This window comes from Rhinopithecus bieti, unplaced genomic scaffold (assembly GCF_001698545.2).
Source record: "Rhinopithecus bieti isolate Rb0 unplaced genomic scaffold, ASM169854v2 scaffold_10589, whole genome shotgun sequence".
Lineage (NCBI taxonomy): Eukaryota > Metazoa > Chordata > Mammalia > Primates > Cercopithecidae > Rhinopithecus > Rhinopithecus bieti.
Window position 1 is genome coordinate 603,493 of NW_016807065.1, and position 7,320 is coordinate 610,812.

Consider the following 7,320-nt stretch of genomic DNA (forward strand, 5'->3'; position numbering starts at 1 on the left):
GGGCGAGGTGTTGGGCGCCTGTAGTCCCAGCTACTCCGGAGGCTGAGGCAGGAGAATGGCGTGAACGCGGGAGGCAGAGCTTGCAGTGAGCCGAGATCGCGCCACTGTACTCCAGCCTGGGTGACAAAGCAAGACTCCATCTCAAAAAAAAACAAAAACAAAAAGGGGCCGGGCGCGGTGGCTCAAGCCTGTAATCCCAGCACTTTGGGAGGCCGAGACGGGCGGATCACGAGGTCAGGAGATCGAGACCATCCTGGCTAACACGGTGAAACCCCGTCTCTACTAAAAAAATACAAAAAACTAGCCGGGCGAGGTGGCGGGCACCTGTAGTCCCAGCTACTCGGGAGGCTGAGGCAGGAGAATGGCGTGAACCCGGGAGGGGGAGCTTGCAGTGAGCTGAGATCCGGCCACTGCACTCCAGTTCGGGCGACAGAGCAAGACTCCGTCTCAAAAAAAAAAACAACAAAAAAAAACCGAGTGTGGTGGTGTGCTCCTGTAGTCCCAGTTACTAGGGAGACAGGCACAAGAGTCGCTTGAACCCAGGAAATGGAGGTTGCAGTGAATTGAGATCACGCCATTGCACACCAACCTGGGCAACAGAGGGAGACTGTCTCAAATTAAAAAAAAAAAGAAGTTTCCAGATTGCACAGGTAGTGTTTTCAGGTATTGCCAATTTCTTCTCTGTAGTATCCAGCCTCCAAATTGTCCCCCAATAATCCCTGTTTCTCAATACTCGTACCTTTGTGTAGTCCTCTCACGTTGTACCAGGCTTCATCTCTGTGCCTAGCAGAATGTGGCAAAAGTCATAGTAAGTCACTGCGGAAGTTTAGGTTACAAAAGACCACACACATATGGAATCTCACTGGAGTCCATACAGTGAAAGCAATCTTGAAAAAGAAGTTTGTTGGGTAGGGCAAGGTGGCTCACGCCTGTAATGGCAGCACTCTGTGAAGCCAAGGCAGGTGGATCATTTGAGGTCAGGAGTTTGAGACCAGCTTGGCCAATATGGTGAAACCCCATCTCTACTAAAAATACAAAAATTAGCCGGGCACAGTGGCAGACTTCTGTAATCCCAGCTACTTGGGAGGCTGAGGCAGGAGAATCGTTTGAACCTGGGAGGTGGAGGTTGTGGTGGTGAGCCGAGATCATGCCATTGCCCTCCAGTCTGGGCAACAGCGAGACTTAGTCTCAAAAAAAAAAGAAAGAAAGGATTGTTGGAGAATTCACACTTTGTGATGTCAAAAGTGACTAGCCTGTAATCCCAACAATTCGGGAGGCTGACTCAGGAAAACTGCTTGAGTCCAGGAGTTTGAGACCAGCTTGGGCAACTTAAGGAGACTTCATCTCTTCAAAAAATAAAAATAAAAAATAGCTCGGCATGGTGGTGCATACCTGTAGTCCCAGCTACTCAGGAGCTGAGGTAGGAGGGATCCCTTGAGCCCAGGAAGTTGACCCTGCAGTGAGCTGTGATCACACCATTGCACTCCAGCCTGGGCAACAGAGTGAGACCTTGTCTCAAGAAAAAAGCAGAAAAAATAGCACTACAAAGCTACAGTAATCAAAACAATTTGGTATAGGCATAACTAGACTGGAGACCATTGTTACAGCATAGAGAGCCCAGAAATAAACCCTCACAGATATAATCAAATGGCTTTTCACAGTGGTGCCAACAACCTTCAATGGAGAAAGGGCAATTTTAATTTTCTTGCTGGGCTACATTCCCAGGAGGTTAGACAATCTTAGTCACAGGAAGAGATAGGAGATTGGCACAAGATACAGGTCATGAAGACCTTGGTGGTAAAACAGGATGTGGTAAAGAACCTGGCCAACTTCCATCAAATACAAGATGTTGACAAATATGACCTCTGGTCATCCTCACTGCTAATTATAGGTTAATTATAATGCACTAGCATGCTAAAAGACAGTCCCGTCAGCTCCATGACTTTTTACAAATGTCACGGCAATGTTTGGAAGTTTACCTAGATAGTCTAAAAGGGAAGGATGCTAGGTTCCAGAAAATCTCTGCCCCTTTCCTGAAAAACTTATGGACACCCCACCCCTTATTTAGCATATAATCAGTAAATAACCATAGGTACACTCAATAGAGCAGCGCGTAGGAAAGGAGACCAGACTCCTTTCCATTAACAATACCATCATGATCCAGTAATCCCACTACTGAGTATATTTCCAAAGGAAATGACGTCAATATCTTGAAGAGATCTGCAATCCCACGTTCATTGCAAACTTCTTAGAACATAATAGACAAGATATAGAAATAACCTAAATATTCCTGGACATTTAGAAATGAAGAAAATGTGATATATACACGTGAATATATACACGTGATATATACACGTGAATATTATTTAGCTGTATTGTACGGCCGGGCACGGTGGCTCACGCCTATAATCCCAGCACTTTGGGAGGCTGAGGCGGGGGAAATCAAGAGATCAAGACCATCGTGGCCAGCATGGTGAAAGCCCGCCTCTACTGAAAATACAAAAAATTAGCCCAGTGTGGTGGTGTGCACCTGTAATCCCAGCTACTCAGGAGGCTCAGGCAGGAGAATCTCTTGAATCCGGGAGGCAGAGGTTGCAGTAAACGGAGATCACGCCATTGAACTCCAGCCTGGTGACAGAGTAAGACTCCGACTTAAAAAACAAAAAACAAAAAAACAACAAAAAAAAACCTGTGTCATATACTTGGAATTTGCTAAGAAAGTAGTTTTTGAGTGTTCTCAACACAGTAAAAAAGGTAACTGTGAAGTGATGGATGCATAAATTAGTATGATAGTGGTAATCATTTCACAATGTTTATACAAAACATCACATTGCACACTTTATACAGTTTTTATTTGTCAATGATGGATCAATAAATCTTGTGGTGGGAGGTGGGGGAGAAGTGTTAGCAGAAAAACTGGATATAGACATGCATAAGAAGGGAGTTAGACCCTAACCTTATACCATATATAAAATGAACTTAAAATGGATCAAGGCCGGGCACGGTGGTCCACGCCTGTAATCCCAGCACTTTGAGACGCCGAGGCAGGTGAATCACAGGGTCAGGAGTTCAAGACCAGCCTGGCCAATATGGTGAAACCCCGCCTCTACTATACATACAAAAATTAACCGGGTGTGGTGGAGGGCACCTGTAATCTCAGCTACTCTTGAGGCTGAGGCAGGAGAATTGCTTGAACCAGGTAGGTGGAGGTTGCAGTGAGCTGAGATAGCGCCTTGCACTCCAACCTGGGCAACAAGAGCAAAACTTCGTCTCAAAAAGAAAAAAGATCAAGAGCTCTCTCCTTGCCTAACGCAGCCATGGCCTGTGGTCCCAAGAAGCATCTGAAGGGAATAGCAGCTCCAAAGCATTGAATGTTGCATAAATTGACCAGTGTGTTTGCTCCTCATCCATCCACCAGTCCTCACAAGTTGAGAAAGTGTCTCCCCCTCATCATTTTCCTAAGGAACAGACTTAAGTATGCCCTGACAGGAGATGAAGTAAAGAAGATTTTCTTAGGCTGGGCACGGTGGCTCAAGCCTGTAATCCCATCACTTTGGGAGGCCGAGGCGGGCGGATCACGAGGTCAGGAGATCGAGACCATCCTGGCTAATATGGTGAAACCCCGTCTCTACTAAAAGTACAAAAAACTAGCCGGGCGAGGTGGCGGGCGCCTGTAGTCCCAGCTACTCGGGAGGCTGAGGCAGGAGAATGGCATGAACCTAGGAGGCGGAGCTTGCAGTGAGCTGAGATCCGGCCACTGCACACCAGCCCAGGCCACAGAGCGAGACTCCGTCTCAAAAAAAAAAAAAAAAAAAAAAAAAGATTTTCTTGCAGCCATTCGTCAAGATCGATGGCAATGTCTGAACGGATATTAACGTACCCCGCTGGATTCATGGATGTCATCAACATTGACAAGATGGGAGAGAATTTCCATCTGACCTGTGACACCAAGGGTCACTTTGCTGTACAACATACTACACCTGAGGAGGTCAAGTACAAGTTGTGCAAACTGAGAAGTATCTTTGTGGGCACAAAAGGAATCCCTCATCTGCTGATTCATGATGCTTATGCCATCTGCTACCCTGATCCCTGTATCAAGGTGAATGATACCATTCAGATTGATTTGGAGACTGGCAAGATTACTGATTTCATCAAGATTGACACTGGTAACCTGTGTATGGTGACTGGAAGTGGTAACCTGGGAAGAATGGGCATGATCAACAACAGAGCAGCACCCTCGATCTTTCAAGGTGGTTCACGTGAAAGATGCCAATGGCAACAGCTTTGCCACTCTACTTTCCAACATTTTTGTTACTGGCAAGGGCAACAGACCACGGATTTCTCTTCCCCAAGGAAAGGGTATCCGCCTCACCATTGCAGAAGAGATAGACAAAAGACTGGTGGCCAAACAGAGTCATGAGTGGATGAAATGGTCCCCGAGTGACATTTTAGATCTTCATATGTAATTTAAAATAATGTGGCATGGCTGGGCACAGTGGCTCACTCCTGTAATCCCAGCACTTTGGGAGGCCGAGGTGGGTGGATGACGAGGTCAGGTGTTCAAGACCAGCCTGGCCAACATGGTGAAGTCCTGTCCCTACTAAAAAGAAATACAAAAAGTAGCCGGGCGTGGTGGCATGCACCTGTAATCCCAGCACTTTGGGAGGCCAAGGTGGGTGGATCACGAGGTCAGGTGTTTGAGACCAGCCTAACCAACATGGTGAAGCCCTGTCTTTACTAAAAAGAAATACAAAAAGTAGCCAGGCGTGGTGGCGTGCGCCTGTAATCCCAGCTACTCAGGAGGCTGAGGCAGGAGAATCACTTGAACCTGGAAGGCAGAGGTTGCAGCGAGCTGAGATCATGCCACTGCACTCCAGCTTGGGCGACAGAGCAAGCCTCCGTCTTAATAACAATAATGTGGCATGATTTTTAAAAAATGGATCAAAAACCTAAGTGTAGTTTAAGAGCTAGAGCTGGAAAACTATTAGAAGGAAACATAGGTGAGAAAGCTTCATGATACTGGAATTGGAAATGACTTCTTAGTTATGTCATCAACCATACAGGCAACACAAGAAAAATTATGAGTTAAACCTAATCAATACAAATTTTGTGCTTCAAAGCATAATAACAAAAGAGTGAAAAGACAATCTACAAATGGGAGAAAATATTTGCAAGTCCTGTGTTTGACTGGGGACAAATATTCAGAGTTTCTTTGTAAAATTTCTAGAACCCAAGAGTAACAACAACAAAACCCAATTCAAATACAGAAAAAGGACTTGAATAATATCACCAAAGAAGATACACAAATGGCCAATAAGCACAGGAAATGATGCTCACGAAAAGATGCTCAACATCACTAAACATCATCAAAATGAAAACCAAAACCATGCTGGATGTGATGTCTCACGCCTGTAATCCCAGCACTTTGGGAGGCTCAGGGCAGGGGATTCCTTGAGACTAGGAGTTCAAGACCAGCCTGGGCATATGATGAGATTTCATCTTTACAAAAAAAAAATTTTAATTCAGCCAAGCATGGTGGTGGCATTCACTTGTAATCCCTGCTACTTGAGAGGCTAAGGTGGGAGGATTACCTGAGTTCAGTAGGTTAAGGACTGCAGTGATCCATGATCATGTCACTGCATTCCAGCCTAGACAACAGAGTGAGACCCTATCTCAAACAAACAAACAAACAAATTAAACAGAATTACCATATGATCCACACATTCCACTTTGGCATATATATCCAAAAGTGTTGAGAGCAGGTGCTCAAGGAAATATTTCTACACCAATGTTTATCTCACTAGTATTCACAATAGCCAATCCCTGCCCAACTGCAATTTTAACACACTTGATTGTTTGAAACATAGCCTGAACGAGCTTATTTTTAGCCATTTCAAGTGTACCTTCTTTGAAAACCCCATCCCCTGCTGTCCTACAGAGCTTTTATTTTTTATTATTTTGTTTTGTTTTTTTGTTTGTTTTTTTGAGACAGAGTCTCACTCTGTTGCCCAGGCTGGAGTGCAGTGGCAAGATCTCAACTCACTGCAACTTCCGGCTCCCGGGTTCGAGTGATTCTCCTGCCTCAGCTTTCTGAGTCGCTGGGATTACAGGCACACGCCACCATGCCCGGCTAATTTTTGTATTTCTTAGTAGAGATGGGGTTTCACCATGTTGGTCAGGCTGGTCTCAACACCTGTCCTCGTGATCCGCCCCCCTGCTCTCCCAAAGTGCTGGGATTATAGGTATGAGCCACTTCGCCGGCCCTTCAGAGCTTTTTAACTGGAACATATGCTGCCAGTCTGGTGAGTATCATCATTTAGTTATTTATAAGCACCCTCTTTGATTCCCTTTCTCCTCCAGGAGTCTCTCTTCCTTTCCACCCTTTCTGAGAAGCAACCCACAGGTAGAAGCCTGTGAATACTGGCCGGGCGCGGTGGCTCAAGCCTGTAATCCCAGCACTTTGGGAGGCCGAGACGGGCGGATCACGAGGTCAGGAGATCGAGACCATCCTGGCTAACATGGTGAAACCCCGTCTCTACTAAAATACAAAAAACTAGTCGGGTGAGGTGGCGGGCGCCTGTAGTCCCAGCTACTTGGGAGGCTGAGGCAGGAGAATGGCGTGAACCCGGGAGGCGGAGCTTGCAGTGAGCCGAGATTGCACCACTGCACTCCAGTCTGGGCGACAGAGCGAGACTCCGCCTCAAAAAAAAAAAGAAAGAAAAAAAAGAAACCTGTGGATACTCTCTTGCTGTTTGCTCCCTCCCCCACTGCTAACCTGTCAAAGCACATCCCAAATAAAGCTTGTGTGCTACTGCCGCCTTGTAGTTACATCTTTTTCCTTACTCAGCCAAGAAATCACTTGAACACCTTACATACATGTATGGTTTTATTTTTCACATTTAGATCACTAGTCCATTTGAAGTATATTGTTGTATATGCTGTGAAGTATAGATTTAATTTCATCTTTTCTCTGATGGCTAACCAACTGTCTTAGACTTTCCATTACAAATGGCATTTTTTACTCTATCGATCTGAAACAACACTTTTTTTTTTTTTTTGAGACGGAGTCTGGCTCTGTCGCCCAGGCTGGAGTGCGGTGGCCGGATCTCAGCTCACTGCAAGCTCCGCCTCCCGGGTTCACGTCATTCTCCTGCCTCCGCCTCCCAAGTAGCTGGGACTACAGGCGCCCGCCTCGTCGCCCGGCTAGTTTTTTGTATTCTTTAGTAGAGACGGGGTTTCACCGTATTAGCCAGGATGGTCTCGATCTCCTGACCTTGTGATCCGCCCGTCTCGGCCTCCCAAAGTGCTGGGATTACAGGC

At 46.0% G+C, this 7,320-nt stretch overlaps 1 pseudogene; it reads left to right on the forward strand.

Moving 5' to 3' along the window:
- The first annotated feature begins 3,222 nt into the window (after positions 1–3,222).
- Positions 3,223–4,530, forward strand: LOC108534609 (40S ribosomal protein S4, X isoform-like; annotated as a pseudogene).
- Positions 4,531–7,320: the final 2,790 nt, after the last annotated feature.